Source organism: Felis catus, chromosome A3 (genome assembly GCF_018350175.1).
Source record: "Felis catus isolate Fca126 chromosome A3, F.catus_Fca126_mat1.0, whole genome shotgun sequence".
NCBI classification, from domain to species: domain Eukaryota; kingdom Metazoa; phylum Chordata; class Mammalia; order Carnivora; family Felidae; genus Felis; species Felis catus.
This window is the reverse complement of record NC_058370.1, coordinates 139,951,116-139,978,717: the sequence shown is the minus strand read 5'-3', so window position 1 is coordinate 139,978,717 and position 27,602 is coordinate 139,951,116. Positions and strand designations below refer to the sequence as shown.

General features: G+C 48.7%; 1 long non-coding RNA gene across 1 annotated transcript; it reads right to left on the bottom strand.

Moving 5' to 3' along the window:
* Window positions 1–536: 536 nt before the first annotated feature.
* Window positions 537–26,049, bottom strand: LOC123384662. The gene is made up of 3 exons (XR_006596131.1): window positions 25,940–26,049; window positions 4,977–5,100; window positions 537–846 (listed from the first exon to the last, which is right to left on the bottom strand). It is a non-coding gene; the product is annotated as an uncharacterized LOC123384662 (long non-coding RNA).
* Between the last annotated feature and the right edge of the window lie 1,553 nt (window positions 26,050–27,602).

The window sequence follows — 27,602 nt, the reverse complement described above, 5'->3', positions numbered from 1 at the left end:
GGGGATCCTTGAGGCCAACGCTGTTTTGCACATGAGGCTTAATTTTTCCCCAGGGCTGATACTTGTACTGGGGGTAACCCTAAAGCAAAAGCAGAGCCAACCCCACGGAAAGGTGGGGTGCCGTGCTGGGGCCTCAGTACCCACGGAAGCAGCACACGGCAGGCTCCTGCCGAAGCGCGGCACGATCGGTTACGTACCAGAGAGCCCGGGTGTGCGTTCCACATAAACACACAACAAAGATGGGCCTTCCGCATTAGGATGGCTGGCCCCCTCCCCTCCACCCAGACACAGCACGACACAGCCAACACCCGGACAGAACTGTGGGCCAAAAGCCCAGTGTCTATCGGTAACTTCTTTGCCATCGTTGCTGCTTGGCATGAACTTGTGTGATTTTACCGGGGTGCTGTTGAGCCAGCACGAGGCAGCACGACGTTGTATGACTAAGTAACCAATACCCATAAGAGGATGGACTAATCCTCTCATTAGGTGGATTAATCTAATTTTAATTTTAATTTAATTTTAAATGTTTTGTGATCTAAGCTTCCCTCTCCTTCCTGAGGTCACAGTTTTCAAAGGAGAAGACTTTTGTTTTGGTTTTGGTGACATACGGTCCTTGAAGGACTCCAGGTTACAAGTGTAATCCTCCAGAAATATGTTGGTCCTTTAAGGGAATTTCTTCTCCAGTTAAACATCAAGGGGGGTTAGAGACGAGGACAACCGAGTGGTGGATGAAGTCAGACATTCTCAGCAGGTGGCTGTCTCAGAAAAAAGGCATTTCCACTGGACGGCCGGAAGGCAGAAAGAGCTGTCTCCTGCAGCCGTGCCTTCAGCCAACTTTCTTCTCACCTGGCAATTAGACCAAACAAGAACAAAATCATGAAAGGTTAACATGCTTAGGGGAACACAGAATTTCAGAAAAAGTGTGCCAACAGGGAAATATTCCAGGGCCCCCGCGGCTTGCCAGGGTGCTTCGTGCTGTCCGCAAGGTGGACCTGGCCCAGAGAGCTGATCAACGGGATGTTCTCAGGGTGGAGGACGTTTGCCCATGGTGCCCTGGGAGCTGGTTTTAGGGAATCCAAATAGTCTTTTTTTTTTAATGTTTTTATTTATTTTTGAGACAGAGAGACACAGAGCATGAGTGGGGGAAGGGCAGAGAGAGAGAGAGAGAGGGATACACAGAATCCGAAGCAGGCTCCAGGCTCCCAGCTGTCAGCACAGAGCCTGACGAGGGGCTCGAGCTCATGAGCTGTGAGATCATGACCTGAGCCGAAGTCGGTCGCTCAACCGACTGAGCCACCCAGGCGCCCTGGGAGTCCAAATAGTCTTAATCTCGTTATTAACGATCTGGAGAAGGTGGTGATGAGCCCACTGATGACATTTCAGCAGGGTTGACCGGCAGAGGGGTCTGACCACAGTGAGGGCAGCAAGGACATAAATGGTTCGGGGAAAATGCAAGCAAACTAGTTATTCAACTGTGAAATTACAAAGAACTTGCTAAAAAAGAAAATAGAAACGCATTCTTAAACAAATAGTTCTGGTTAACTTAAAAATTAATTCCTAATTTATCTTAAAAAGCTTGATCATCATCAAAGATTTAAGCATATTTACAAGGGGAAGCAAAATGTTAGCTCAATTTGTTTTCCATCCTGACCCGGAGAAAACTGAAAACTGTAGTTGGCTATCTTTTCTAAACGTCAGTGGTGTTGAGGCGGGACTGGCCCCCCGGGGAGGTTCCTAGCCTCTGGGTTGGAACACTAGAAGGCCCCCTGGTTCTTGCTGATGCAGAGCATCCTGTTGGCCAGTCCCCAAGGACAGAGCAGGACGTTGGAGGTGGGCTTTCCCACACGCGCCTTGAGACTGACCGCGTGGCTGTCTGCACTGGTCGACACTGGGGTCCCAGCCTCGTGACTAGTAGGGGCCTATTTTGCTCTCAGTGCTTCCTAATGTGCGTGACAGATTGTATCTGCGTCTCAGATCCAGCTGCTGAGGTCAGAGCCTGGGCCCGGTCAGGTCCCAGCTTTTCCACCTTCTCTGTGTGCGAGCCCGTCATCTCTCCCTCCTGCGTCTTTTCCACCTTTATAAAGAGGACATAACGGTGCCAGCCTGCGGGTCACTGTGGGGATCATCAAACCTAAAAGCCTGCTGTCCACACCCGCGCTCCATGAGTTCTGTGCAAATGCTTTCGTTCCAAGAGCGCACGGGCCACACCTCCTCCTCCGTGTCTGCCCAGATTCCTCACTTTCCCCTGGACACCACCCCTCCCTCCAGACCTGCTGGGCGGCGCCTGACCCCCTAGACCTGAGCCTGCGTGCCTGTGCTGCCCACAGAGCGACCATCTGCTCCAGCGTGGAAATGACGGGGGCAGCTGGTACCAGGCTAATCATGTCTGCCCCTCGGGTGGCACGGCGCGTCCACAGAGAGCCTGCCTCTTCCCCAGGGGCCGTGTTTGGTGACAGCAGTGTGCAGTGCAGCTAACAGAGAAAGGCTTTCCCTGGGCGGAGGGGCGGAGGGGGGGAAGGGCGGGGGGCTGGTACAGCACGGAGAAGGCGGTATGAGATGGGTTTGTGATGATAACACTCCTCCTCTTTCCTTTCCAGCAAAGAAATAAGGTAACAATTATTCTGTCACTGATAGCCAAGAGAGTCTTGATTTTTACACCCTATGGAACCGCTTTTTTCCACGTTAGCAGAACAAAACTTGCGGGAGATACAGTCTCCCAAGAATCGGTCATTAGGTAGTTTGGAGGTATCTGGGGGAGTTACTAGAAGCATTAGAAGTTTTCTGGCCACTCATTAAGGACGGGGGCGAGAATGTCGTAACAGCTAAGCAGAAAAGAGAGAAAAGGACCGTCCGTAGATCCACTGGCCACGCGGCTGCCGAGAAGCCCGCCGTGAACGAGGTTGGGGGCGCCGTGGGGAGAAGCCTCCTCGGGCAGCCGGACTCCCCCACTCCCCGTGTCGCCGACCACGTTCCCCGGGCAGGGCCGCCGGTCCCCTGGAGCCCACGGGCCTGAGCACACAATCCGTTTCCCTGTGTCACCACTGCCCCTGCTCCTACTTCCGTGACAACAAATATCATCCACTTAAAGCAAACACAGCACCGTGTATCCCCAGCACACGACAGACGCACCGCCGTGTTTCTGGTGTTGTCTCAAACCCTTCGGTCCGCAGAGATTTATACTCCCGTGGCGCAAACCAGACGCAGGGAGCAGCCAATCCCACGCCGTGAAGAGATGACAGACACTTTTTAAGCTGCGGTCACAGTTACGCAGCATTGTGGGACCATTCCGTCATCCCATCATTCCAAACCGAAGGGTAGACATGGGCACAAGCAAAACCGTCAATGCTGCTTATGCTGACCTCATCTCCGCAAGTCTGCAGGCCTGTTGGGGTGTCGCTTCCAGATCTAATTCATGTTCATTTGCATCATGTAAGGTCTTCAGAGAGGTGTTCAGTCTTCGGGGCCCAGAGGGTGACGTGCTGGCCTTCCGTAAAGAAGTGGGGGCCCCTGGCGCTTCAGTGGCTTGGGCGTCTGACTCACGATTTTGGCTGAGGTCGCGATTTCACGGTCTGTGGGATCGAGCTCCGCGTTGGGGCTGCTGACAGTGCAGAGCCTGCTTGGGATTCTCTCTCTCCCTTTCTCTCTGCCCCTCCCCTGCTCCTTCTCTCTCTCTCTTTCTCTCAAAATAAATAACCTTAAAAAACAAGGAAGTGGCACCCAGTTTGTGCAGCTTCCAGCAGCCACACCCGACTCACGGGAGGCCCTTTGGGGCCCTCGCGGTGACCGTGTGGTGGCTGCGAGGGGCTTTGAGGCGCGTCTGCACTGAAGCCAACATGAAATCCAAATCTTGGTTCCCTTCCGAGGCTGGTCTTTATTCGAGCCGGAGCCACATTTACAAAAGGTCGTTGTCTCGTCCTGACTCCACTGCCACTTATTTTCGATGTTTTAGACAAGCACAAATGAGAAGTAAGTTGGAGGAGACATTATGATTCCTTAACCATGTTTTATAATAAGATAAGTCTTGGGTTGTATCTGATTCATTTATACGGAAATGAGTCAACTCGTCTATAAAGGTCAGATGATGTTAACTCAATACAGAAGGTACCATTAAATACAGACAGGCGTATTTCTGATAAGAAAATGTATTTTCAAATTCGTGCTAAGTCATAATTTAAAGTTAGAGATCACTGTATCTGGTGCTAATATCGAATGTTCGCACCTTGGGCAGTAGGAACCCCTTACACGTGACAAACATGTACAACGTCATGTGGTAGCATCAGCATCAGGGTGGGCGTCGCCGTCCCTCCACGTACGAGGAGACCGAGGCCAGACATCTCGCAGAGCTGCTCAGACCTCGCTGCCTTGAACCCACACATGTTCCCGCACATCAACTGCCACCCGGGAATCGGCCGGTCCCAGGAACCCGGGGCTGGCGCTCAACGTGCCTCCCACCAGCCACGCTCATGGGCTCTCGCCGGAGGCTTTGTTGACCGTGTTTCATTTCTTCTCCCAGGAAAACCCCTCGGTCTACGGGGACCCTAAGCGATGAGTCATTCTCACTGTCCCCAGCCGAGCGCCATGCTGCAGGCTGGCGGTGGGCCATGTCCTCACCTGGACACAGTTCGGATGCGGTACCTGTAGGACAAGGTGACAAGGGGAGCACCGGGGCCCATGGCTGAGAAGAAAGACCCTGTCCGCGTGCAATGGCAGCTTCTAGCAGTTTCTTTGGCCAAGAGAACTTGGAGTTCGGTTGAGTCAGGTGCGGCTGTAGACAGCAGGAATCCCCAGGGATGGGTGAAGGCTAATCTCCACAGACGACACAGTTACCAGATCGCACCTGTCGCGTTTCTCCCCTGCAGGGTCACCAGGTGGGACGACCCCCACTTTCCAGAGAAAGAAGTCAGGCTCTGGAGGCGTGGGGGCCCCACCTCCCACAGACCAGAGGCCAGCGCACCAAGGCTCTGTCACCTCCTCACCTGCATCTGGGTGGATGGGTCAGCACTGAGGACGTGCCACCTCTGAGTCCTCAGAAAGGTGTCCAGACTTCCGGCATTTTCTCCCGCTGGGCTGTAGCAGCAGGGCCACTCGCGCTGTGATTTCCTAGGGCAGAATTACAAGTATTTATGGTCTCCCTGCTGGCCTGGGGGGGAACAGTGTAACTCCTGGGATTCAGACAGCAAACCCCCCACCAGTCCGTGACAGTCGGCTTTATTGCTTTATTTTTTTTCATTTCATTTGGTGTCTTTACATATCATCATCACAAATCCCAAAGAACCCAGGAAATAGAATTGTGCTTGTACAAAAGCACAGAGAACGCTGGAAATTAAGTTTTCCCAGCACAACTAGAGTATTAATTAAATTTAGTTATTTACCAGCTAAATGCTGAAGGTCTCCTGGTGATTAGGAAGACTAACGGGTTGTCAGAGGACCCTGGTCATCGTGCAGCAGTAATGCGATTATAGCTTGAGGTCCCCAATGTGTCTCCCCTGGAGCGGCAGGAGGAGCTGTCCCTCACCCCTCAGCCCTGAGCTGGGCAGGGTTCCCGAGGTGGCCAGGGCGGCCGCCACCGCCAGGCCACAAGCCCACGTGTGCTCAGTGGGACTAGGAGGCACCTTGCGCATAGTGTGTCCACATTCTATTCTCGCCTCCCCACTTCCCAGACTCTCCTTCCAGAAACTTCCTCATTTCTTTTTTTTTTTTTTTTGAAGAATTTATTTTTAAGTAATCTCTTTACCCAACATGAGGCCTGAACTCACAACCTGGAGATCAAGGGTCGCAGGTCCCACACCTGAGCCAGCCGGGCGCCCCATCTCGTTGTGACACTAGCGTGCACCAGACTTCTCAAAGTAAATGTACTGCTTCTTGCCTGACTCCTCGCGTCCTGTCAGCATCCCTCTGCTCTCCTGTCTCTGCGGCCACTCAAGACGGAGCCACCACGGAGCCCACGAGAGATGCTGCGGCCCCCGCTGCCCTCCCCCGGGTGCTCACGTACTACCCGAACACGTGGTTTAATCCTGCCGCTCCCAGGCCGGCGTCCTCACCCCTCTGGAGCCACCCACCGCCCACCGTGTGCGGCCACACCAGAGCCCTCGTCCTGGGCGCAGGGGTCTCTGCCCCATTACTTCTGCCCAGGGCGCCACATGGAGGGGGCTCTCCACACCACGCCATCCCCAGGCAGGTGTCAGCTCGTCAGAAGGGACTGTCTTGACCGTCCCACTGTGAGAGGCCCTCAAGTGTTTCTTGGGTTCAATGACCATTTAACGTCCCTCTTGGGACAGTCACCGGTGACCTCGTCACACACGTGCTCATTTATTGGCATCTATGTGGCAATGCGGCTTAGTTTAGGAAAAAGGACAGGGAACGTCTCTTCGCCTCTGACTTCTTAGTGTGCAAGTCGGGAATCTATCCGTTTAATGCAAAGTGACCCGAGCAGAAGGCCAGATGCGCAGGTGAGACCTGGAGACAACACTGGACTCCCGCCCTCAGCCTGTGCTCAAGCAGAGCTGAGAGGAAACGGGTAGAAAGTGCTTTATTTTTCTTCATAGCTTTCAGCACCTGACAAATTAGTTATTTATTTTCATCATTTACTATGATGTTTGTTCACACTCTACCCCCCTTCCCCACCGGAAGTGAGGACTTTCCTGGTTTGGGTCATAAATACTTGCTAACTCTTAGAAAACACTGAATATTTGTCAAATGAACAATAAGTAAGTTCTACCCTCTTCTATACTTCCTTTTCTTCAAATGGAACCAAGGCCATGCTCAGATAAAGGTTTCTAATTCCAGTTGACTAATTGCCGGACTTAAAAGTTTCCAGCAAGTCTGCGTTCTGTTAAGGGTCCCGCCCGGCCACAGGCCTCCTGCTCCTGCAATAGGGAGGGAACCAAGGGTGGGGCCACCGCCACCAACTGTGAGTTCACAGGTAGCGGGAGACAGTGTGAGCATATATATGGCACACAGTAAGATATAATTATGTATCATATATAGTATATGATTCCCTTTTCATTCTTAGAGGGAATGTGTCATATATTTCTTTATTATGTATTTTAACTTAATATTACATATTAAATGTATAATATATACAAAACTTTATATATCACATATATTGTATATTATATGACTTCCATATATGTGTCTTATGTTCCTTGCTAATACTTGCCAGAGTCAAGACACTAACGTGTGTGTGTGTGTGTGTGTGTGTGTGTGTGTGTGTGTGTAAAAATGCGTGGACTGCCTTTGTGGTCAGCCCATGTGGGTCCTTATGGGAAAATTGAGCAAGCTATGTGAATCTCTGTAACATGGCGAGAAAAGAGGACGTCTGTTGAGATCAGATCCTCTAGGAAAAGGCTCTAAGCTGAGCTGCTGCGTGAGGGTTACAGGACGTGCTCCTGGAGAGACCCCGATGGGAGTCTTGAAGCCAGGACTTGTACCTTGTTTCACAGATACAATTCTAGGAACTTAACTCCGTATTCCTCAACATAAATTAAGCCTGATCAAGGGTAGAGGGGACTGTGGGCATTTCTTCATAGGTATCTACAAAACTTCGGTGTGGTGCAGCATGGTACCTCTCAATGCTGATTTTACATGGATCTAAATCACCTTACTCAGGACAGCATCTAGTGTAATTTCTCAAGCAAATTTCAGGTGAAGTGATCAGATGTAAGTGTAGGAAGCAGGTGTGCTTTTTTACAGATGTGACTAATGCAGACTCTTTGCTTCCTTGAACCAGCTGTTGTTCGCATGACCTGAAGCGAGGCACTTGCAGAGGACTTCAATAAAATATTAAGGGAGAAACAGAATTTCGACTTTTCCAGCCAAAGTTCTAATTTTGTAGGGAAGGAAACTGAGGCTCACACAGAAAAGTGACTTCCCAGGGAAAGAGTCCTATAGGACGTCTTCGATTTTAAGCAACATGTGCAGCCTTCCAGTAGAACAACATTGAAACTGTCTCCAAAAGTCTCACAATTGGGAGGATTTGAAATCATATGGGTGAAAGCACTTCATAACTCCAAAATCACTCTGCGTTGGCGAGGTGCCCGGCGGGGTTATGGTTTTCCCACTCTGTGAGGGAGGGCAGGCATTGTACATCTCAGAAGCCTTTCTTCTGGTCTTGCTGTGATAAAGAATGTAATTTTTTGGCTTTCAGCCTGAAATGAGGGGAGAGAACAGCCCTGGCAGGCAATTGTCCCGTCTCTGACGCCTGTCACCACTTTGTCGGCTCAGGAACCTTGAGACTCCAACCAGGAAGCTGACTTAGCCAGCGGGTACTGAGAAATTAGTGAAGGAACAGTCACTGTAAGGCACACATTCCCAGGAGGGTTTCCCTCGGTGATATCTCGAGTTTTAAAATCCACCCATTTGCATCGATTATGCTTTACTGACCCTCTGATAGAAAGTGTTTGTATTGTGCTCAGAAGCAGAATACCAAAGATTATTAAATGAAGCCAATGTTTTTGTGTTTTCTAGATAAGCGTGGAGTGTGGAAACGCTAGGGTTATGATTGGGTCATTCATTAAGACAGCAGAGGTCTTACTCTTAAGTCTTAAATTCCTGGTTGAGGAAATCTTGTGACATCTAACACTTCCCGTGAAGGCTGGGAGCATTTAGAAGGTAACCTCCGTCAGCACCAAGGAACAGAAGCCGTGGAGAGACCACACGTGACCCCAGATTTGTCCCACCGTGAGCTCTGAACCCGGAGAGCAGCGTGATGTACCCTGTTCAAGACATGGTTGTTTGTAAGGTCACCTCACTTGCTCCCGGCAGAGGCTCAGCTGACCTGTTGCAGCGAGACCTGGGGTTGTTCTGGTAAAGACAGTCTGCATATACCTTCTTCCTAAAGGGTCGTCTAGTAGGAAACCATGTGCAGCACAAGCAACAGTAATGCAGATCAAAGGGTGGCACCCGGTGACTCAGTCGGTCAAGCGTCCGACTCTTGGTTTTGGCTCAGGTCATGATCTCACGGCTTGTGGGCTCGAGCCCCGCATGGGGCCTGCTTTGGATGCTGTGTCTCCCTCTCTCTGCCCCTCCCTTGCTCGCTCGCTCTCTCTCTCTCTCTCTCTCTCTCTCTCTCTTAAAAAATAAACATCAAAAAAGTGACTATATAAAATGGTCAATACAGAAAATTTTTAAATAATGAACATTCTCCATCATGGTCCTGGAGTGAGAATGTTATGTTCTTCCAAGATTTCAAGAATTCACAGAATCTGTTCTTGGGTGGAGAATTATCCACTCCATCGTAATAACTGACAAACGCTTGTCAAAGACACCTCACAGAAGAGCTCCACACTCCCATCCCGTACATGCAGGAATCCTAAACAGTAAACCATTTTCTATGTCTAAGATTTATTTCCTGAATGAGATGGCTTAATATCAGGAATTTGGGCATCGTGCTCTAGTATGTCATTCAGGCAAGTGAGTGGATGCATTTGATTGAGTCCAAATAGAATCAAGTTTACACCCACTCCTAATTAAAAGCTGTCTTAAACAAACTGAAGAAATCATTTAATAGGCAATCCCATTAATAAATATAAACAAGACAGTGATTCCTACACTGTCTTTTATATTATTTAAAGATAGATAGTTATCTTGATCATTAAACATGATTCTGGGGTGCCCGGATGACTCAGTAGGTTAAGCGTCTGACTTTGGCTCAGGTCATGATCTCATGGTCCGTGGGTTTGAGCCCCACGTTGGGCTCTGTGCTGACAGCTCAGAGCCTGGAGCCTGTTTCGGATTCCATGTCTCTCTCTCTGCCCCTCCCCTGCCCTCTCTCTCTCTCTCTCTCTCTCTCTCAAAGAATAAATAAACATTAAAAAAATATAAATGAAATAAAGCATGATTCTGGAAGTTCTATCAATCTAATTAAACATGAAATAGGTGTTTTTTTATAGAACTCTCTTTCAAAATTCTTTCTATGCAGCAGATAGTCAATAGATGTGTTAAATGAAGAATTGAAAAGATGAAAAAGTGTATCATTTTAAATGAAATTAACTGTGTCCAACAAGTGATCCAGCCTGCGGGAACGGGCGGCTGTGAGGTGGGCAGGAAGGAACCCGCTGGGGGGTGTCAGTCAGCACGGGCCACTCTCCTGAGACGGTGATGTGACTGCCCAGGAGGCTTGTTGGGACTCCACGGGGACTCCCGTCTAGTCTGTCCAGTTGAGGGGCCTGGAGCCCCCAAAGTCAGAGAAGCCGACGAGTTCCCACCGGGCTGCAACCACAGAGCCTCTCAGAAGGTCGCACACCCCTGCGCAGCTCTTGACCGCCCCTCACCTCCGGGGTCCCCAGGGCCTGACCCTGGAGCTGCGGTGCGTCAGGGATGACAGAGCTGGAGAAGGAGCCTCATCACAGCGCCGTTCCAGGAACAGGCCACGTTCGTCTGCTGGACGGCACGTATCTGCAACGTGGCCATGCTTCCCTCGTGGCATCACTGGACCCCCACGGAGTTCTCAGGAATACAGAATCGGCAACTCGGGGGAAAGGTGACACCACAGTGCAGTGATAGGGTGTGTAATTCAAATCAACCAACTTTGAAATGGCAAGATATAAATTTATTATTAAAATTTAATTTATGTACAAATTTTAAAATAACTCTGATCTCCCCAGGTTACAAAAACCATGCGATTTCAGTGCTTTTGGACTTTGCGTATTGTGAACATGTCCACATATCAGAAAATATGTATCTATAGTCCACTTTGCTAATTACTGCCAAATAGAGTACGATAAGAGTGAACCCTAACTTGGTAGCATGACGTTCCTGGAAGAGGAGAAACGTGAAGTTATATACGAAGGGTGTCTTTTAGTGGCATGTTTACCCAGTATTTTATGCATCGAATAAAGTAAAAGATTTTAAAACTTTATTACGAATGCTTTAGTTTGAGGCTAACTTGAAAATTCAAACTATGCCATATATTGTATCCTTCATTTGTCATAATATTTCATATGCCTGTTTTTCGTATATATGGTTCTCTTGATCATTTTTTATATAGCTACCGTACAACTTCTGTTCCCCTTAGCAATGAAATTCCCTAAAACATGCTTGCCTCCTGCTGATGCTTTTAACACGCTTTTATGAACTATTTATGACCTGCAGAATTGTTTCAAAGTAATATGGCAATGCCTTTACACCAGCGGCACCGGGTTCACTTGGTGAAAAGCAGACGGGCTTCAACACACCCTCCTCTATTAAAAAAAGTATTTTCCATAACAGTCAGGAAATAAAACAAATAATAAATAATAGTGACCAGAAAAGAAAAGCAGCCGGTGAAAACGCCTTTCACAGAATATTGTCTGTGTAACTAAGACACCAAATTAACTTCTAATTAACAAATAACAGGAGGTGCAAGAGGAAAGAAGTAACATACGAAATACTTGGTTGTGAGGAAAGGGTAGATGTGCAGTCCACGCTGGCCTGTCGCGGCGATGAGCAGGTGCACGGCGGGTCCCCCTTCCCCAAATGACCCGGTGACGTCTGCTCCGCGGTCACACTGCCCACCTGTGCAGCGAGGACTCCCAATCCTCCCACAGGGATGAAAAAGCTCATTTCAGTCATTTTAATCTGGATTTTTTTTTTCGTGAAGCAACAGATACGTGAGTCCATAGGAAACATCTTAAGTATTAAGATTATTTTGGTCAAGATTCATAGCGTCTTATTTCAGAATAAATCCCAGAAATTGTCATGCTGTCTGTCCAAGTTGCCGTTTCTTCAGGATCAATTCAGGATGCGTCCAAGTGTCTCCAGCACTGATATACTTCAGCGAATACCCTTCAACAGAAAATAGGTCGAAAATTCCTCAGACAGCCTGTAAAACCGCCTAAGTTTTTCATCTCCTCACACATCAGAGACAATGGCTGGGTGACATCACCTGACCCAGTGCTTAGGAGTTGCGCCCACTTTCCGGAGGGTCTGTCTGAGGCACAGACCTGGGCATCTGCCTCCCCTGGACTCTCGCTGCCTCTCGGGGAGGTTCGCGCTGACTCAGAACCGAACTTGGGCTCTTCCTCTGTCTTCACCGCTGCTCTGTCCCCGCTGCCTGTTCAGATCCATGTTTGAATGCAGTTACCTTGTAACTCGGGCTGGAGACACAAACCAGCTGCCAGGGGTGTGGGGGCCCTGGGCCCCACACAGCCTGGAAGGGGTGTCGGTACCGACTCAGCCGTGGCAGGACGGAAGGCGCACCCGCAAGGTCTCTGAGAGAAGCGGTTACCATATTCAACGGCTATTAAAGTACAAGTCGTACAAGTGTGGAATTTGAAGCTGTGTAATCATTAAGCCAAAGCAATCGTTGAGAACTTAGATCAATGAAATATTTTTACTGGGCACATTCTATTATCGCTTAAATTATCTAGAATTGCAGGCTTTAGTGGGGCGCCTGGCTGGCTCAGTCAGCGGAGCATGTGATTCTTGGCTTTAGAAACGCAATGGCTTATAATGACTTGTATTATGTTGGTTTTTTTCTTTTTAAAGGTTTATTTTTAAGTAATCTGTACACCCGACATGGGGCTGGAACCCACGACCCTGGAATCAAGAGCTGCACGCTCCAATGACTTAGACAGCCAGGTACCCCTTATTATTGTTATTTTTTTTTCTTTTTAATGTGTATTTATTTTTGAGAGAGAAAGACAGAGCACAAGCTGGAGAGGGGCAGAGAGAGAGGGAGACACAGAATCTGAAGCAGGCTCCAGGCTCTGAGCGGTCAGCACAGAGCCCGACGTGGGTCATGTCCAGCTACAACTGTACAAAATAATATTTATATTAATAATTAACACCGTATTTATCATCAACCCATTCTGGATGCTTTCAACAACAACAAAACATAACTAGCTCTGGTTATTAGGAATGTAATTCCCATGGAATCTTACTCTTCAAATAAAATGCAGTAAAAATCACTTCACGTATAAAGTAGCAACTCTGAGACTCAGAAGTGGCAAAAAAGTCATTTGTCTAAAAAAGAGATCCCATATATTGGAACAGCCCTACGTTGAAATTAAGGTGCAGAGAAGTACTAGAGAGTATGTAGAGAATAAACACAAACTGATGCAAATGTTAAAAATGAAGAAAGCTGTGTATTGCTTCAAAGAAAACTACAGAAAAGAATCCCTGAGTATGAAGGCTGGAGAGCTGATTCAGTTCCTATGGCTCACAATGTCTGCACGAGGGTCTTACATCTTTTGTTTTTTTCAGTTAAAGAGTGGAGAACACCTTTATTGCGGAAGACGACGTAACCTGCGTAGACAAGAAGGCTCCCAGATTTAACGGAGAGTAGGTGTCACCCGAGACCTCGGTCTCCTTCCGCAAAGAATTCATACAAGCGAACCTGTTGGCCCAGAGTTTAAAAGTTTGGGAGCCACCAGTGGGTTCAGGATCATTGAAACTGATACACAAAATCCCCCATATTTCCTCCAAGTGGGCCGCCTATATTTTAAGGTGCTAGATTTTTTCACTTCAAGTGATATATGACCAAAAGTATTGATTTCGTTTTGTTTGCTTGCTTTGCAGGAGTATTGAAAGTGTAGGGAATGTCTTCTCTTCATTTTATAGAGAATGTGTGTGTGCGACAAAGAGAGACAGAGACAGAGAAGCAAGAACATTCATTTATTTAAGAGGAAAATGCTTGAAACAAATAACTTTGTTAGGAACAGAATTTGAAACTATAATAATTTGATATCTTGGAATATTGAAGAATTCAATTAAGATAACTTAGTTTCTTTAAGGAACAATGCTGCCTAACTGGAAATAAAATATTATGCGTCTCTGCAAAGGATGTAATGCAATAGATGTTGCCATTCTTCTGTAACGGTCCCTGGCTTTTCCAGCCCTTCTCTTTTACAAATAACGTCTGTCTCCTCGGCATGTGCGTGAGGTTCCTCTGGTGCAGACGCAGGAGGAGATAACCCCGTGTGCACATCTTCACTGAACTTGAGCTTCTCAGTCGCTTGCGGGGGGTTGAGTATTTACACTTCACATCCAGGCTCGAGATCTTGCGTGACTTTAGATGTGCTGTTTCTGGACTTGCATATTTCCAGCCACCTAATGGAGGTAAAACGGCATCTCGCTGGACTTTGATTTTGCACCACCCTGGTCACTGAGGGGGTTTCCCACATGTTTCAATATACTTACTGATCACTGGGGATTTCTCCTTAAAATCAAAACCTGAAAAATGAGGTTTATTTTTGAAGTTTAATAGTTTTGAGTTATCTCTTGGTTTACAGAAATAATTAATTAACTAATTAATTAATTAATTACAAAATAAGAAGAAGATCATATGGTTTTTCTGTTGAGTTTGGTAGTGATTTTCATTACATTAATATATTGGTAATATTAAGACCATCTAGTCCTTTCTGGGATCATCCTAAGTTTATCTTGTTATGTTGTTTCGTTTTGGGGTGTGTGTGTGTGTGTGTGTGTGTGTGTGTGTGTTGTGTCTGTGTTTTGCCACAGGTGATTTGAGTAACAAAATTAACAGTCTTGACCTGACATATAATAATCCACACCCAAGAGTTGGGTATATTCTCCTCAAGCACATGTGGAACATTCAAGAACTTACCATGTACTAGGCCTTAAAACAAGTCGAAATCATTACAAAAAGTCAGTGTAAGACAATACAACTTTCTTGAGCACAGCAACATTGTTCGAAATAAAAAGTAAAATGTTATTTTGACATATAACAACATACATTTATAAAGTAAATTAAATCCACATATCACTCACAGATGAAAAAATAATAGAAGGAAGTAAGAACTATGTACAGATGAATAACAAAAATACTTCATATTAAACTTTTTGAGACTGGCAAAATAGAATATAGAAGACAATCTATGGCCACAGGTGCTCATAATAGAGATAATTTTTTAAAGGCTGAAAAACAGTCATTTAAGAATATAACTAAATGTTTACGTCATTAAGCTAGTTAAACGAGTGATTTAAAATCTACTTACAAAAATACTAGGAGGCTCAAAAGTTGTGTATGAATTACACCGATACCTTAAAGTAGAGATAATCCCAAACTTTTACAAACCATTTAGAGAATAAATCAGAGGGAATATTTTTTAAAGGCCCATTTTTTAATTTTTTGATGAGACTCGTAGAAGCGAATTTGACTATCTGTATCTTTTTTGTCTTCAAATGACAACCGTTTGGATCTGATCTTGTGTGCACATATTTTGATGAGAGACATGTGTGCGTGTACAACCACTATGTTGTCTCATGGTTTATACTGACCCCGGGTATTCATAGTATTTTGTTTTTTATTCCTCTGGCTGCTTTTGAATTGATTGATTCATTTCCTATATTTCCCTTTATTTTAATTTTTTAAAAAAATTTTTTTTAACATTTATTTATTTTTGAGACAGAGAGAAACAGAGCTTGAACAGGGGAGGGGCAGAGAGAGAGGGAGACACAGAATCGGAAACAGGCTCCAGGCTCTGAGCTGTCAGCACAGAGCCCGACGCGGGGCTCGAACTCACGGACCGTGAGATCATGACCTGAGCCGAAGTCGGCCGCTTAACCGACTGAGCCACCCAGGCGCCCCTATTTTAATTTTTAATTACAAAGTTATTTATTGGCTATTTTTTTAGTAGCCATCACTGAAATGTTGACATGTGTCCAAACGTTCTCGAAAGGTAATAAGTCCTCAAGTGCTGTTTTGGTGGGAAATTGGCAAGTCCATTTTAGTAAGTTATATTTTTCTAAGAACTTACTAATTTATTAAAAAGTTGTTAATATTATTTTATTTTGCTTAATCTGTGTTTATATAGTTAGACATCCTTTTTTATTCTTAATCTTGGCATTTCTGAATTGGTTTTTGCAGACCAGGCTCTGTAGAGATTTGTCAATATTAATAGTATTTTTATAGATTATTTTTTGCCTTTAGGCTTCCTGGTATGTGAGGTTTCTTTCACTTATTACCCCTCTTACTGGTATTTTTCTAACTTATTGAGAGGATGATTCAATGCTCAGCCTTCCTTCTTTTCTGATCTATTCATTTAACACTGCAGCTGACCCCCACCTCCCCCTACGCTCCTAGTGGTCCCCACATTCCACAGGTGGCGCCACCAGCACTGTGCACGGGCGGCTCCAGGTCTCCAGGTGCCCCACGGTCTGTTCTGGGTGCAACAGCCAGTGATCACATGACCACCCATTGCCCTGTGCTGCCCCTGCCAGGGGCCCCAGCTCCCCTAATGCACTTGGACAGACGGCGCCTCCTGGGGACCAGGGACGTCCGTTGCCTCCAAGTTCACCTAAAGCCCGCTGCCTCAGGGCTCCGGCTCTGCCCCGGGCCTCCGGACGGGAGCTCCTCCTGGGGGCCTTCTGGCTCGGGCCTCCCTTGTGGTCACCGTTCCCGCCGCGTCACTGTTCCCGTGTCACCATTCCCGCGTCACTGTTCCCGCCGCGTCTCAAGGAACCTCTGCGGTCACGGTCGCGCTGTTTTCCACGGCCTTGTCACCATCAGAAGCTTCCTGTTTCGTTGTTTCCCCACTGACTCCCTTCCTTGAGCAGGTGTGCTCGGCGAGGAGGAAGCCTCTTCGTATTCGTCTGTTTCCAGCGCTTACTCGAGAGGTGCTCACAGTGTTTGCTGACTGACCAAGTGCATTAATGCAAAGGAGAGAGCGGTGTGGGTGCAGAGAACGTCGCATGCTGTCTGCTGGGGACGAGGAGCCCGGGTCCTTGGACCGCGCTGACTCCGGCCACGACGCCCTTCAGAGCGCCGTTTCCTACCGTGTGACCCGTGAGCTGACTGATGTCACCTTTAAAAGGATGTTTACCAGTCACATCACCAGGCGGAGAAGAACATTACCAGGATAATACCCCAGAACGAGAAGTGTGCTCCCTCTCACCTGGGGTCTCCAGGGCGCGATTCGGGCCCTGTGTCTGAGCTGCAGGGATTTCCAGTCATCTGCCCAGAGCCTGAGCTGGGGACATGCCCTGAAGAGGCCACGTTAGCGCTGTGGGCACGTCAAACGCGGGATGGGCCCGGCAGGCTTGGGGTGCCGGGAGGGATGCAAGGCTGCTGGTCTCCAGGGTCGGTGAGGGGACCATTTGGCCGGGCACACGGGGAGCGTCTGTGCGGTTACTGATGTGTGTGTGTTTCTACATTTCTTCATTTTCTGCTTCAAAGGCCAATAGTTCACAAGTGAATCTTTTTTGGCCACGATTTCCCACCAACCTCCCTTACTGCCTGACTCAGGCGCCTGGTCCTCGCCTGGTCCTCGCCTGGCTGATTGCTATTCACATACCTTTGTGAGTCAAGGAAAACTCTCTGGAGAACAGGAGCGAGCGGGGGGGGGGGGGGGGGGGGGGCGCGCCCCCACAAGCCCAATCGTCCAAGGCCTGTGCTCCTCCCACAAGCCCGTTCATCCAAGGCCTGCACCCCCCCCCCCAGCCTGTTTGTCTGCTTCAACACCTGCTGTTAATTTCAAGATCCTGGTATTTTCCTGTAAAAATTGCCTCCCTCATATTTTGCGCTGATATCCTCAAAGTATCTTAATTCTTTTCACTTATTTTAATTCAATTCTGTTGTGTGTGATTTACCTCAAGATCATATTGCCCTGCGTATTCCAAGTTTCGAGGCTTCTGGTCTGTTTCCACTAACAGTTTTAGAACCTACTGAATTATATATCGAGCCACATGCCTGTGTCCCTGTCTGTGTCATGTGAATGAGTCTGTTTTCCGGCAAACGAAGGTGTGAGGTTTGGACCAGCCTTAATTACAGGGCACTGACAGCCTGTAGCCCCAGGGCCTGCGTTCACATCTGGGGCCTGCCAGCACCCCCCCCCCCCCGCCTTGGGTCCTATTTGGGTGGAAAATACGGGGTGGGAACGTTCCTTGGTAAGGTTTACCCTTCAGCAAACATTCCTTACGACAAAAACAAAATACACGTTACGCCCTCATTAGGGACAGTAGCAATTGCAAAGTACTGAGATTACCTATTTAAATGTAAATACCATAAAACATTAAAAGTTGATTGTGTGTGTGACTAGCACTGGAAATCTGCTATCTTGCAGATCTGTCAGTGACACACTAACAGTTCTATTGTAGGTACAGTGAATTTTTAAAAATCACTTTACATTCATATATTATTTTACAATGACTAAAATTCCTTTTATACCATGAATTAATTTCCTTTATTTTATGAATAAAATGAGCTTTAAAATCCTATTCTTAATTACTCTGCGTAGCTTACTATTTAAAATGAGAATTTTAGGGGCACCTGGGTGGCTCAGTCGGTTAAGCGTCCGACTTCGGCTCAGGCCATGATCTCATGGTCCGTGAGTTCGAGCCCCACGTCAGGTTCTGTGCTGACAGCTCGGAGCCTGGAGCTGCTTTGGAGTCTGTGTCTCTCTCTTTCTCTGCCTCTCCCCTGTTCACACTCTATCTCTCTCTGTCTATCAAAAATGAATAAATGTAGGGGCGCCTGGGTGGCTCAGTCGGTTAAGTGGCCAACTTCGGTTCAGGTCAGGATCTCGCAGTTTGTGAGTTCGAGCCCCGCGTCAGGCGCTGTGCTGACAGCTCGGAGCCTGGAGCCTGCTTCGGATTCTTTGTCTCCCTCTCTCTCTCTGCCCCTCCCCTGCTCATGCTCTCTCTCTCTCTCTCTCTCTCTCTCTCTCTCAAATAAATAAGCATTTAAAAATTTTTGAAAATAAAATGAGAATTTTAGCTGTAGGTGAAATATTAAGGGACTTAGAAATGATTCCTCACTCCTTTGTGTGGCCTTCACTCTGTGTGACTCATCTGTGTTTGTGGGACCCCGTGTACATGTGTCATGCGTACAAGTGTATTTAGAAAAAGAACCAAAGAAGATAGTACTTTGTTTATCAGCTGGCACTAGTTGTCAAATCTTCCAACTTTTGGGGTCATTTTTTACAGTTAATGTTACAGCCAAGTTACAGCAAGGATCTCACCGGTTTACAGACGAATTGCCTCAGAATGAAGAGTCTGGGAAACTCAGAAATGTAGTCAAAGCAAAACTGACTTGGCAATCCCAGCACACAGGTGCTGCGTGGCCACACTGCCCCCATGACCGCTGGGGGTGTCTCGGTGCCACAACCCCCGTCCTCTAGGTCATGATCTAGAAGCTGAGGAACGGGGGAATGGCCATCCCCAAAGGAGTGGGGACAAGAGACGTTCAGGGGCTTCGGGAAATGAGGAATGTGGTACCACAGGCAGACATCTGGAACCCGGCGTGAATGCCGGTCACCCCGCGCATCTCAGCCCGGAGGCCCGGGGGGGTCCGGGACCCGGGTTTTCCAGGCTCCCAGGGGAGGCAGGTGCCACCCACAAGGACCACAGTGATGAGGCCTCCAGACCCAGGTCCCCATCCTCACATTGATCTACAACAGCTGTGACCCCTCAGAAAATACTCAGGAAACTCGGTGGCGATGTCGCCTCTCCGAGGAGCCAGCACTGAGTCATACCTGAGGTCCCTGCAAACTTGACCTTCATGGGGCCCTGCCTCTCAGTAGGGCAAGAGGTGGTGCTAAGGAGTCAATCAAATCCAACATCTCCCACTGATGACTGGATATGACGCTCCTGTGTGGGCACATGGACCCTGAGATCTGGGTTCTCTCCCTTCCCTGTGGGAAGTTACATCCTCCAGGAAGTTCTCCCACCAGGAGCAGGGGAGGGGGTCTGCACTCGGCTGCTAAACCAGGCATGTCCAACGCAAGCCCAGTGTCTTTCCATGAGTGGTCCGTTGGCTGCCATCGTTCAGAGACTTCCGAGAGCAGGTGGGACATTAGCTGAGACTGGGGGCCAGGATCATCTTAGATGCACATAAGAGAGGGGATACTTCATGTGGGGGAAGCTCCATGACCAAAATTTAAAGATGAGAAAAGCCACACCACATAGGTGTTGTTTGGGATGTTGGGGCCAACAAGAGTGGGAAGGTTGGGAATTGGTGAATTTGGGGAAGGAGGGAATAAACAGGAAGAGGAAGTGTGTGGTCAGACTTGGAGCAGTGGGTTCACGGGGTCACAGGGAAGGGCGAGAGCTAGGGCTCTGAGGACGTAGGTGGGAAGGGAGTGTTCATGGAACAGGGGAAGTTTGGGGCGGCAGAATATCCAGATAGAAAACAGAGGAGGAAGCTGGGAAAGGCTCAAGCCTGACCACGCGGAAATAAGAATGCGTGCTCTGCAGGGTGGTTACAGACAAGGGCAGTGACAGCCTACTTGTGGTCCCCTCTGGGGAGGAGTCGCGGCTGCAACGCCAGCCTGGCCGGTTTTATCACAGAGAACCCACTTCCGATGGCACTGCCGAGCGCCTGAGGCCTCGTGCTTGGGCCCCTCATGCGTGACCCTGCAGGCCTCCCCCCTGTTGTCACAGACCTTCTCCCCATCTTGGGGCTTCAGCTCAGTGTTGCCGGCTGGAGCTGGGGTCCCTTCACCTGCAGACACAAGCCAAGGAGGACTCCGAAACCACCAAATGGGGGAAGATTCGCTGAATGAACCATATCACCAAGTTCAAATACACAAATCTTAGAGCAACCTTTGACAGCCAAAGAAAAGGTAAATTTAAGATAAATTAAAAAACGCTACTGTAGGGGCGCCTGGGTGGCGCAGTCGGTTAAGCGTCTGACTTCAGCCAGGTCACGATCTCGCGGTCCGTGAGTTCGAGCCCCGCGTCGGGCTCTGGGCTGATGGCTCAGAGCCTGGAGCCTGTTTCCGATTCTGTGTCTCCCTCTCTCTCTGCCCCTCCCCCGTTCATGCTCTGTCTCTCTCTGTCCGAAAAATAAATAAACGTTGAAAAAAAAAAAAAAAACGCTACTGTATATTGTAGGTGGCAAATCTATAGAATGCACCAACAGCCATTTGAAATGTGACTTTGTTAACTTCAAGGGGGACACTTTAGAAACTTTCCAAATCTTCCCGTTGAAGTAGTGACTGTATCCACGTGTTTCTACAGGGTGACCCTTGTGCTCCTGTCACGGTCAAACACTGGCCTGGAACGCGTGCTAAGACCAGTGCTGGCGTAGATGAAGACCTTGTCAAGCAGTTTGAGAACCTGGTGGGCGGCAGCACTGGATTTGTCCCCAAAACCTGCAGACTCATTGGAGGATGTGTTACAAGGAGAACCTCTGGTGCCCCCTGCTGCTCTGATCTGGCAGCTCTTTGTGGCTCTCGCTTCAGGGATAGAACAAGGTTTGAAGCCTGCTATTCACTGTAAAAATGGGGGAAAGCTCACGCGCGTGCTGTATAATTTACAAAGTATGGCGCACACATCAACTTGGTTGTTTCTTACACTCACCTGGAGGAAGAACAGGAAACATACAAGTATTGTGGTGCCAAATAAGAAGTCAAATCCTGACTTAGTAAGGAGAGACTTCATTCAAGTGTTCTCACAGCAAGAAAGGTCCAACTATGAGAGGAGAAGGGTCCAACCATGAAGAGAGAAGGGTCCAACCACGAGGGGAGAAGGGTCCAACCACAAGGAGGGAAGATCCAACTACAGAGGGGAGAAGCATCCAACCATGAGGGGAGAAGGTTCAATCATGAGGGGAGAAGGTCCAACCATGAGAGGAGGGTCCAACCACAAGGGGAGAAGGGTCCAGCCACAAGGGGGAAGGTCCAACCACAAGGGGAGAAGGTCCAACCACAAGGGGGAAGGTCCAACCACGAGGGGAGAAGGTCCAACCACAAGGGAGAAGGTCCAACCATGAGGGGAGAAGGTCCAATCATGAAGGGAGAAGGTCCAACCATGAGAGAAGGGTCCAACCACAAGGGGAGAAGGGTCCAACCATGAAAGAAGTTCCAACCATGAGGGGAGAAGGTCCAACCATGAGGGGGAGAAGTTCCAACCATGAGGGGAGAAGGTCCAACCATGAGAGAAGGTCCAACCATGAGGGTAGAAAGTCCAACCATGAGAGAAGGGTCCAACCATGAGGGGGAGAAGGTCCAACCATGAGGGGAAACAGTCCAACCTTGAGAGAAGGGTCCAACCATGAGGGGGAGAAGATACAACCACGACAGAAGCATCCAACCACAAGGGGAGAAGGTCTAACCATGAGGGGAGATGGGCCAACTGTAAGTATCTCCATCTGGGGCACAAGAGGGCTCCTCCTTTCTGAGGAGGAGTCAACGGGTGTAAACAGGTTAGGAAGAGTGGTCTGGGTGGGGGATGAGCCTGATGGGCAGGAGTTGGGTTTGAAAGAAATGTCTTCCCTGGCAGTAGGTGTTAGAGAAATGGTACTTGCCTCCTACTGGAGCAGCCCCACCGACCCTTAGCAATACTGTTCAAGCTATTAGAATGATCAGTACATGTCACAGAGCAAAAAAGACCCCATCGTTCACCCAGGATTTGCCCTTACTCATTATAAAAGGAGACAGTTCAGGGGATTACATCATGCCGTCTGTCAGAGTTTCCGGGTGCTTCTCCAATCCACCTTTCCTGTGCAGCTCACTGTGTCCCACACGTGACAAGCCCAGCTATCTCTAGGGCATCTCTGCAGTGGCACATCCCGATGGCCTCCACTTAACTCTGAGATGGCTCTTCCACCACCAAATGTGAGAATATCATGCACCAAATGTGCATGAGGAGCTTCCAGAAGCAAAGGCAAGATCACCCCATTCCCCCTTTGGCTGCATCGTCTGAACCCTCCCGCATCAAAACTAGTCATTGCTTCAGGGACCCGGTTCCCTCTTTCCCTTCGCCGTTTCCTCCCCCAACCAGGACAGGGTCAGCCTTGAGGTGAGGAATCAGTTCGAGAGGCGCAGGAGGGAGACCACAGGAACTGGTGTATGTGCCAAACAGCATCTTGAGGAGGCCTGGGTGAGACCACAGAGCATTTGCCCAACTGTTCCTTTATCTCCACAGTTGACACGTGTGTGGGAGGGGTGAGGGAGGGACGACTGCGTGCCTAGCGGCTGCAGAGTTGGGACCAGACCTCAGACACAGCTCAGAATGTGGTCAAAGGCCAACACTGGCCATGCCAGGAGACAGAAGCTAAAGCAGGGACATCTTTCCCAAACTTGAGGGATGGAAACACACTTAGAGTAGGGAAGTTATCTCAGTTTACCCAAATAAATGGACCGAGTCCATTGAGCTTACTTTGTGCATTATTGGCCTAAAACACTAAAATTTTACTTCATGCGTTCCATCAGTTACTAATCACTGCCAAAGACAGGCCTTTCAAACTGGTGCAGTGAAGTCAGAGATTATCATGCAAACGGAATCATAGTTTGAAAACACATCCTACTCCAGACCTTGGCTTCTGTCACTTTGCACCCAAGCCGGCAGACACAGACCCAGATTTGGGGAGTGGAACTGGTACACTTTGCAGAACTCTCTCTGAGAAAAAGAACACGAGGCCGTGGACCAGAAGTACCCCACAACATGGCAAGACTCCCACGCGGGCGAGGGCCCTGAAGCCTCGGCAGCATCGGGTCGCGGGAGAGCGGTCCCTGCTGGCCGGAGAGATGGGGCAGGCCGGCCATAAAGCCCGGAGCCCTTCAATACCACGAGCTGGGTTTCCGCCGAGGAGGTACGAAACTGAGCAGGAGGAGAGCGCTGTGTGCACACAGAGAATTAACACAGAAGCTTCCCAGGATGGGGGTCCAAACAACTCAGTCACAGGCCGCTGCTCCCATGACTCTGACTTTCAAGTTCTGCTGGCACAACACCCACATCTCCCAGGATTGCCCTGAGGTCAGCCGGCTGCGAGCACAGCGGTCCCTGCAGCCTGGGGTCTGGGGGCTTGCTTCTGTGCCCACGCCCACACTGCAGAGTCCCCTCCAGCTGCATGAAGCCCAGGCCCCTGACTCAGTCCTCAGGTGTGCTGGGTTCACTTCCCAGGACTGCTGACCCTGCCCGTGTGCTTTCAGGTGAGTGACAGCGAGCCCAGGAGCGACCCAGGCCCTGAAATCCTGCTGCCTTCCTATCACAATGCACCACTCACTTCTGTGGTATGGACAGAGGAAGCCGTGAGAATACCAGAGCTCTGCTCTGCCCCGCAGCTTAACGTCAACACAGCAATTTCATATTTGTGTCACTGTGACCGACCCCCAAAACCTGACCTTTGGCCTTTATCTGGATTAAATTTACGCCACTCTCCCCCGCAATCAGGTCTCACCATTGACGCCTGTGGTTGGGACTGAGAGACAGACTGAGATTTAAAACAAGGCAGTGTTATCCAGAGCCGCATGGCAGTGACCCTGAGAAAATGGGCTGGGCCTCAGGGCCATGGGGTCCACCGCCCTGGATGTGGCTATGGCACAGTGGGGACCGTGCACAGCGGCCAAGTGGATCCGCCTGGTTTGCAGGGTTGGGTGGGAGCTCGTTTTTACATGAGTTTTGTACAAAAGTGTGTTTAAATATTTCATTTCCAAACCTGATCTGAGAAACAGGACTTGGTATCCATCAATACCTCGCAGTGAACGCGGGTTGGAGTCAGTGGACTTGACTGCATTTTGTTTACAGAGGCTTGTGTTTCCACATCCTGGTTCCCTTGTTGTCAACAATCAAAACCTAACTCACATGCGTGTTATTTTAGGCAAGTTACCAAAACTGTGCAGATAGGAATCGATGCAGTTTCGATGGTGAAATGGGCAGAATAAATGAGCTTTTTCCCTCCACCAAACATCTCTTGAAATTCCTCGTATGCTGGCTTTTTCCTCCCCAGAACATACAGTTCAGTTGTCTTCCTTTTCTTCTTCTCCATGCGATGCGGCTTTCTGTAGCAGCTCAGGGAAGGCAGGAAGGGCACCCTGCATGTCCCCACCCCGGCCAGCGTGGTACTCGATACAGTGTCGTGCGGTGCGATCACAAGATGCATGTATGTAGAGCGGACGAGTCAGTCGATGTTAAATATGTGAACAGATATTTAAAATAAAACACATCGGGGCGCCTGGGTGGCGCAGTCGGTTAAGCGTCCGACTTCAGCCAGGTCACGATCTCGCGGTCCGGGAGTTCGAGCCCCGCGTCGGGCTCTGGGCTGATGGCTCGGAGCCTGGAGCCTGTTTCCGATTCTGTGTCTCCCTCTCTCTCTGCCCCTCCCCCGTTTATGCTCTGTCTCTCTCTGTCCCAAAAATAAATAAATGTTGAAAAAAAAAATTTTTTTAATAAAATAAAACACATTTACTTTAGATTTCCTATTCTGACACCAAAGTCCAATGGGTGGGACTTCCCCCTAGACCAAGCAATTCTCCAACACCAGCTGGGTGGCCTACGGTTCAACCCGACTCTGACACAACCTACCTGGAGAGAGTCGGGTCCTAAGGGTTCAGAGCCCAGTCCTATAAGACTCCCTCCACCTACCTTCAGACGTCAACGGACCACCTGTCCTTTTGACTGACCAGCTGTAGATTGTATAGCTTAGAGTTGCCATGACTCCCAACTTGGGTTTGGTTAATTTGCCAGCACACATCACAGAACTTGGAGAAACACGTCACTTACTAGATTAACAATGTTAGAACACCACAGACCCAAAATGACATCAGTTGGGTTAAGACCCCAAGTCAGTAAACAGGAGCTCAATATCTACTCTAACTGCACTTCTAACCTCTCCCAGAAATGTAAGCCTTAGTGGTCAGACAGCCATTTCCTGATCAGCACCAATGAGGCCGTCCCCCTGTCCATCACACAGGATGGATTCTCCATCCCCACCCACCCACCAAGGAAGTCAAGGTCACACGGGCCTTCTCCACCCCCCCGAAGGAAGTCAAGGTCACACGGGCCTTCTCCATCCCCCCGAAGGAAGACAAGGTCACACGGGCCTTCTACATCCCCCCCGAAGGAAGTCAAGGTCACACAGGCCTTCTCCATCCCCCCCGAAGGAAGACAAGGTAGCCCAGTTAATGGGGCCCCTGCCCTTCCCCCTCAGTAAAGGTGACCTAATAACTTCCTTGCCTACCCTCCTCCCCATAAGACCTTCCATTTCGTGCAAGTGCTCCCAGCCCCCTGGACCCGCCAGACGGGATGAATCCCTTGACCAAGCCAAGTGGATGCGCACATTTACGAGGCTGAGTTTTGTTTCTTTCCAGGGGGCAGATGCGAAGGACGCAGAGGGCAGGTGTGGAGAAAGGTACTTTCCACGCCCTCAGGGAACAGCTCTCTTTCCAGTGTCCTGTGTTCAGCAACAGCCTGTCCTAGTACAGAGGCCTTTATTACATAAGCAGCCCCCTCCCCTCCCCTGAGCTCAGGCGGGTGGGACTCAGATCTGGAGAGGGGTCTTCCTGGCACCCAGCCCCCATCCTTACGTGTGTTGCACTGGTCACTTCATTAGCATAACAAAAGACAGCTTCAACCCGGATATCACTTGGGAAATTCCAATGGTTTTAGGAGTTTTGTGCCACAAACTAGGTGAAAACCAAATATGATTTTCTTGTTATAGATCACATCTCAATATTACACCAGTTTCCTTGCAGTTTTAAACCTAATTACAACTGAGAATTTTTGGCCACTACATATATTTTTTTAATGTACCATATATTTTTACATTCATACCATGTATTAACATATGTATGAATATATTGCAAATATGGTCTTGCCAAGAGAGAAAACACAAGTATTTGCACAGATTGTGTGCATTTCGCTGTAAATATCTGAAACACGAGTGCGCACTTCCACGGCGGGCTTTAGGGCTGCCTCTGGGGGGGCACCGGCACCTGGCTCCTTGCCCGAGGCCACACCCCTGCATCCAGGTGGGCTCCAGAGCGAATTCTGGCCCCTGAAACACGGGCGGAAATGGCAAGCATCACCTTCAGGCCCATCCCTCACCCTTTCCAGAGCTCTGAGCACTCTTGCTCTCTCCCCACCTACTGGTGAGTGCGGAAGACTCTAGAAGAGGAGCCAGGAGCAGCGAGCCCCAGGGCCAAGTCTCTGTCAACCTGAGGGGAGGGAGGGGGGCCGAACTCTCAATGTGCGCAGGCAGCAAGACGAGGGCTTAGTCTGTTAGAGTGGCTGGCGTGACCCCCTGGGCCAATCTGAGAGTGAGTGAGCCATCCCATCAGATGGTTCTTATGACAGAGGGACCTGGGTGAATGGCCTGACTTTGCAATTGACTTGTCCAGTGAGGAGGAAGGCTCTGGGTTGTCTTCTCACAGTGGACATGCATGGTGGCAACAATCTGAAACGCCTCAAAGCCCAACGGTATTTTTCATTTTACTCATAAATTTCAAAAACATTATGGCATTTCTAGTCATGGGGCAGATTTGAGCTACAGCCTATGAGTGTGGGAGATAATTTTGTCCAAAATGTTTTGCAGAGATGGTATTCTCGTTTCTCTTTCTTTTTGCAAAGAAGTAACTTCGTCCCGAGTCATCTCCCTGCACTCACGTTAGTCTCATAAAAAGAGTTAAGTTGGACAAAAGTGAAATTCTCCAGGTTGCCTACCAACTTATCCCTTGGAAATATTAAAACGTAACTCAGATTTAAGCACTTTGAGCACTTTCTCTATATGAAAAATACAGCCAAATCGAATAAGAAACCTCTGCATTTATACACACAGATTTGCTAACTATAACTGTGGAATTCTTTGCAAATATAGATTTGGCAAAGAGAATTAAAAAAAAAAGGAATCTGAGTTGACCAGGGGGCCGGGGTACTTCAGCAAATAGGTGGTCACAGATGAGCTAATAGATGTTCTTACTCAAAATTCCAATCCACCCAAGCCT